The 5,923-nt window shown below is 41.2% G+C and overlaps 2 pseudogenes; both read left to right on the forward strand.

Annotated features, from left to right (window-relative positions):
• Positions 1-856: 856 nt before the first annotated feature.
• LOC117071421 lies at positions 857-1,771 on the forward strand (annotated as a pseudogene).
• Positions 1,772-4,756: 2,985 nt separating this feature from the next.
• On the forward strand, positions 4,757-5,564 carry LOC117071422 (annotated as a pseudogene).
• The last annotated feature ends 359 nt before the right edge of the window (positions 5,565-5,923 follow it).

A 5,923-nucleotide genomic window follows, 5' to 3' on the forward strand; every position in this document is an offset into this window, starting at 1 on the left:
TGATAGATGACTCTAAAGCAATGCGGTTTCACAATTCTGCAGAGGAATTGTAACTCTATAATTTCATACTCAGGCAAATTATCAATCAAATCAGAGAATAGAATAAATACATTTTTCAGATATGGAAGAACACACAAAATGTACCTCCCAAGCACACTTTCTTTTGAATTCACTTGGGGATATGCTCCAAAAAAATTAGGAATAAACAGAGAAAAGTAGACCAAAGAAAAGGAAAACATGGGATCTGGGTAACACTGATTACAGGATTATAGCTGCAGAGCAGACTTATTGAGGCAGAGGTTCAAGGACAAAAATCTCTAGGAAAAACGTAAGTACCTAATGGGAAGCATGACTTTATTGAGAAGATAGATGAGTTTGAGGATATACAGCTTGCACAATTTTCTTACAGTGTAAGAAAATTAAAAAGGTAATAATAGGCCGGGCGTAGTGGCTCCCGCCTGTAATCCCAGCACTTTGGGAGGCTGAGGCAGGGGGATCACGAGGTCAAGAGATTGAGCCCATCCTGGCCAACATGGTGACACCCTGTCTCTACTAAAAATACCAAATTATCCGGGCATGGTGGTGGGCGCCTGTAGTCTCAGCTACTCGGGAGGCTGAGGCAGGAGAATCGCTTGAATTTGGGAAGCAGAGATTGCAGTGAGCTGAGATTGTGCCACTGCACTCCAGCCTGGCAACAAAGCGAGACCCCGTCTCAAAAAAAAAAGGGGGGGGGAAACGCATAATGTTATTTTAAGCTGTATGGTGTTATTGGACTTCCAGAAAACATTGTTTGGATATTTCGAATAATGTAGGCAGTTTTCTGCATGCTTCCTGACAAGTGAGGAGACTTGTGGCCTGGTTCTTAGACTTCCCTAGCAGCATGGCCCCCAAATGCCAGTCTCCACTCCCACCTTAAAAGAAGAAATCAAGACCTCCTGCTCTGAGATTGGAGGAGACATCAGTCTCTGTAGGCTTGCCGAGGAAGGGAGAAAAAGAACAGCAAGAAGCAATTGAACATGTTGATGAAGTACAAAAAGAAATAGACTTAATGAACAAGCCAGTGAGGAGATTTTGAAAGTAGAACAGAAATAATACAAATGCTTCCAACCATTTTTTCAGAAGAGGTCAAAATTGATTGTCAAGATCTCAAATTTTAGGGCAACAATATTTGTCAATCATCTCCCAGTGTCTGCACTGCTTGGGGAGGAGGGCGAAGAGGCACTGCATTATTTGATCAGAGTTGAAATGACAGAATTTGAAAATATTAAATTAGGTTACAGAATAGATTTTTATTTTGATGAAAATCCTTACTTTGAAAACAACGTTCTCTCCAAAGAATTTCATCTGAATGAGAGTGGTGATCCATCTGCAAAGTCCACGGAAATCAAATGGAAATTTGGAAAAAATTTGACGAAATATTGAAGTCAGATGCAGAATAAAGCCAGCAGGAAGAGGCAGCATGAGGCACCACAGAGCTTCTCTACCTGGTTTACTGACCATTTTGATGAAGGTGCTGATGAGTTAGGAGAGGTCATCAAAGATGATATTTGGCCAAACCCATTATAGTACTACTTGGTTCCCAATATGGATGATGGAGAAGGAGAAGAAGATGAGGAGGAGGAGGAGGAAGAATTAGAAGATATTGAAGAAGATGAGGATGGTGATGAAGAAGAAGGAGAGGAGGATGAAGGAGAAGATGACTAATAGGACACTGATGGCTTCCAACCTTCCTTTTAAAGAAATTTTCTCCAGTTCCTGGGAGCAAGTTGCAGTCTTTCCCCTGCCCTACCCCGCTTCTTGTGCTCAGTAACCCTGTTCTTGTGGTCCCTTTTCTCTACTATATGGTTTTCAACTTATTTGGGGGGAAATACCTTGAGCAGAATACAATGGGAGAAGAGCCTCTATCCCCTTTCTATTCAAAATTCATTTTTATCCCTTCCTGTCTGAGCAAAAACTGTATAGAATCAACACCACTGAGCTCTGTGGGAAAAAAGAAAAACCTGCTCCTTTTGCTCTGCTGGAAGCTGGAGGGTGCGAGGGCCCTGCATGGCAGTGCACAGAAGTCTAGCTTTTTTCCTACTTTCTGTATATATTGGGCTCAGAGAGTACACTGTGTCTCTATGTGAATATGGACAGTTAGCATTTACCAACATGTATCTGTCTACTTTCTTTCGTTTAAAAAAAGAAAAAAAAAACCTTCTAAAAAATGGGGTTTTAGAAGGTCAGCAAAGGGTGGTTTTGACACGTTTGGCCGTGTTAAGTGGGCATTTTGATAACATGGCTTCTCCTTTGGGCTGTTTGTGATGTTTGACAGATATCCTTGCAGTTTAAGATGACACTTTTAAAATTCTCTTCTCATTATGACCTGAGCCCTACCACTCAATGGGAGAATCAGTAGAACCTATAGGATCTTATTTGGAATTGACATTCTCGATTATAATTTTGTTCCTGTTTATTTTTAAATTTTCTTTTTGTTTCACTGGAAAGAAAAGATGATGCTCAGTTTTAAATGTTAAAAGTGTACAAGTTGCTTTGTTATAATAAAACTAAATGTGTACACACAAAAATTAAAAACTAAAAATAAAATAACATAGGCTGGGCACAGTGGCTCACATCTGTAATCCCAGCACTTTGGGAGGCTGAACGGGGAGGATTGCTTGAGCGCAGGAGTTTAACCAGTGTGGGCAACATGGCGAAACCATGTCTCCACAAAAAAATACAAAAAATAGCCTAGAGTGGTGGCACATGCCTATAGTCCCAGCTACTTGGGAGGATGAGGTGGGAGGATCACTAGAGCTGGGGACGTGCAGGTTGCAGTGAGTTGAGATCTCACTACTATACTCCAGCCTGGATGACAGAGTGAAACCCTGCCTCAAAAATAAATACATAATAAAAGAATATAAATATTTTGTATCAATTTTCAGCTTTTACAGTCAATAAACTTAAGTCTTAATTTTGGTTACAGAATTAAATATTAATATTAACAGTCAATGTAAAAGTAAAGTATAGTTAACTGAAGGTGGGACACAGAGGAAAAGAGAGTGAAGGAAAAGATAAGGATGCTAATATTCTTATTTTACAAAGTAGGAACTCAAAATACACAGTGCCTATCTGAAAAAGATATTAAAATGATTAGTATAGTATTAAGTTAGAGAAGTAAACAAGAGGACTGAAATATAGCTATATTAGGAGTAGAGGAGGGGAGGGAGGTGGAGTTCAGCTAAACCTTAATATGTTGTAAAGTCAATAGACCTTTGATGGATTAGTGAGTAGAGGACACCTTTCCTAGAGATACTGAGGCAAGAGGTAGCAGTAGTGCCTCTTAGGGCTTGGACTGGAGTCAAACAGTGGGGGGGGGAAACAAATTCCACTAGAGGGAATTTGTTTGAGGGAAAACAGCCTGCAAATTATTTATTTATTTATTTAAGACGGAGTCTTGCTCTGTCGCCCAAGCTGGAGTGCAGTGGCGCGATCTCAACTCACTGCAACCTCTGCCTCCTGGGTTCAAGCAATTCTCCTGCCTCAGCCTCCAAGTAGCTGGGATTACAGGCAGCCACCACCATGCATGGCTAATTTTTGTATTTTTAGTAGAGATGGGGTATCACCATGTTGGCTGGGCGGGTCTCGAACTCCTGACCTTGTGATCCACCTGCCTCAGCCTCCCAAAGTGTTGGGATTACAGGCATGAGCCACCGCGCCCGGCCCAAATTATTTTTGGTTGGAAATCACCTTAATGTTCAAAAGAAGGAATACTTAAATAATTATCACATTACATTAATAGAATAAAATACATCTAGTAAAACTTTTTAATGACTACTCAACAATATGGAAAATTCTATTATATAACAGAATTTTCAAAAGATATAAGTCCTCTTTCCCTCCCTTCCCTTTCTAAACAATTTAGTCCTAAAGCCACCAGGTGGGGTAGAGCAAGGTCATAGACATTGATGAGGAGGGGCCGTCTGGCATGGGAATAAGAAGTCAGAACCCAAGAGAGATGAAGATGTGTCCATGGTGGGGGATGTCTGAGGGGGCTGAGAGGGGAACCCAGCCGGCAGAGTCACAGCCTGAGTAAGTAAAGGAGACATCCACTCAGAGGGGTTGCCTAGTGGACATATTCAGGCCCAAATGGCAGACACCCATGTAGAAGGGCAGCCCTGGCACAGAGTGTCAGAGCCAGAGTGGGTAAAGGGCATCCACATGGGAGGGGAAACGACAGCAGCAAGGTGAGATTGGCTACATACATGAAGATGGATGGAATAAGCAACTATATTAAAGAATATGGGAGAAGAAATGTACAAATCAAAAAGTTATAAATAAGAAAATTAAGTTACAAATATAGAAAGAGAAAACCTAATATGAGGTTGTGGGGTTGGATTTGAATTGAGATAGTGGTATAAATGTATGGTTTTCAATATGGTTACATAAAGAAAATACATGTGAGTACGGCTGCTGCACTTAGGCCCTTGAATCGAGCTCTTCTGTAGGTACTGCAGATTTCAGTGTATTCTGGGGTGGGAGGTTCCAGCTCTGCCTGTGGCTGCTAACAGATACCTACTTACAGATAGTATTGTGAAATTAAAAGAATTTCAGCATAAGAAGGTGGCTGTTGCATGTAATCTTCCTGGCACTAAAGAAACCTATTTTAGAAATTTGGAAGAAAAACTGACAAGCTCATCTTGAAGGAGGAGTCGACAACCTTACTTCATTTGTGTGGGTCCCAGGACCATGTGAAGCTGGCTAAAAATGTCACTTACAGGTACCATGCACAGAACGGAAATATCACTTTGGAGGAGTATAAGTTTGGACCATTTGTCATGAGTCTGTGTTATGGGTTGGATCTTGAGGAGCTCATGAAAGACCAGCATTTATGAGGTTCCTTCTCAGAGTCCACATCATTCAATATTTTGATGGATATGTTAGTTGTCAAAGGCAAATATAAAAGTGCTCTGGAAGTATTGATGGAGATGAAAAATCAAAGTGTGAAATTCACCAAAGATACCTATGTTCTTACTTTTGCAGTTTGCTACAAACTGAATAGCCCTGAGTCTTTCAAAATCTGTTCTACATTAAGAGAAGAAGCCCTACTCAAAGGACAGGTTCTCTCCAGGAAAGCATCCCATTTCTTTGTGGCGTGAGCTCTGAATCAGAACCAGGTGGCAAAAGCTATGTCCATTTTTTTCTCAAATCATGAATCCAGAAAGCATAGCCTGCACTAATTTAACTATTATAATCTATATCCAGTCAAATATGTTGGAAACCCTGATAGAGATACTAAAAAATGCTGCAGAAGGAAATTTATTAAAATTTGTTAAAAGACATGAATTCTCAGAGGAAGTGTTGGCCAAAGTGAAGGAAAAGTGAAGGATGTGCCTGCCCTTGTGGCCAGATTTAATGAGATCTATGGGAAACTGTACATCAGTGGCCAGGTCACCACTTGTACTTTGGGTGCTCTGCTCTGCTACACTCCCAGGGACAGGAAATCCCATATGTTGCTATTAAACAAGAAGATGATGACCCGTTGGACCTTCCAATCACTCAACCAGTCCTTTCTGGCTGAGTAATAATCCTCATTTCAGTCCACCTGTGGATCTGAAGGGCCTGCTTCTAGTGAGTTATTGCCTTCCCTAAGAAGTAGGCATTGCACTTCAGTAGATGCGGTGCTGACACTTGGCCTCCTCTTGAAATTCTCAAGTTCACTGAATGGTGGCATGTTGATCTCTGAGAAGTTATGTTGCACTACTGTGCTGTGAAGGTCTACATGCAAGCACGGTTCCCTCAGAAAGGAGCTTCCCTTGTACATTGCTGAGGATCCCTGAAGGAACATGGTCGGTCTCCAGTCCAGCTTCCAGCACCAGAGTGGAATCCAGCAAGGACCATCAGGAATGAGTTTCAATACAAGTGTAGTTACTCTGATTTTCAA

The sequence above is a fragment of the Trachypithecus francoisi genome, unplaced genomic scaffold (genome assembly GCF_009764315.1).
Source record: "Trachypithecus francoisi isolate TF-2019V2 unplaced genomic scaffold, Tfra_2.0 Lachesis_group3, whole genome shotgun sequence".
Taxonomy (NCBI): Eukaryota; Metazoa; Chordata; class Mammalia; order Primates; family Cercopithecidae; genus Trachypithecus; species Trachypithecus francoisi.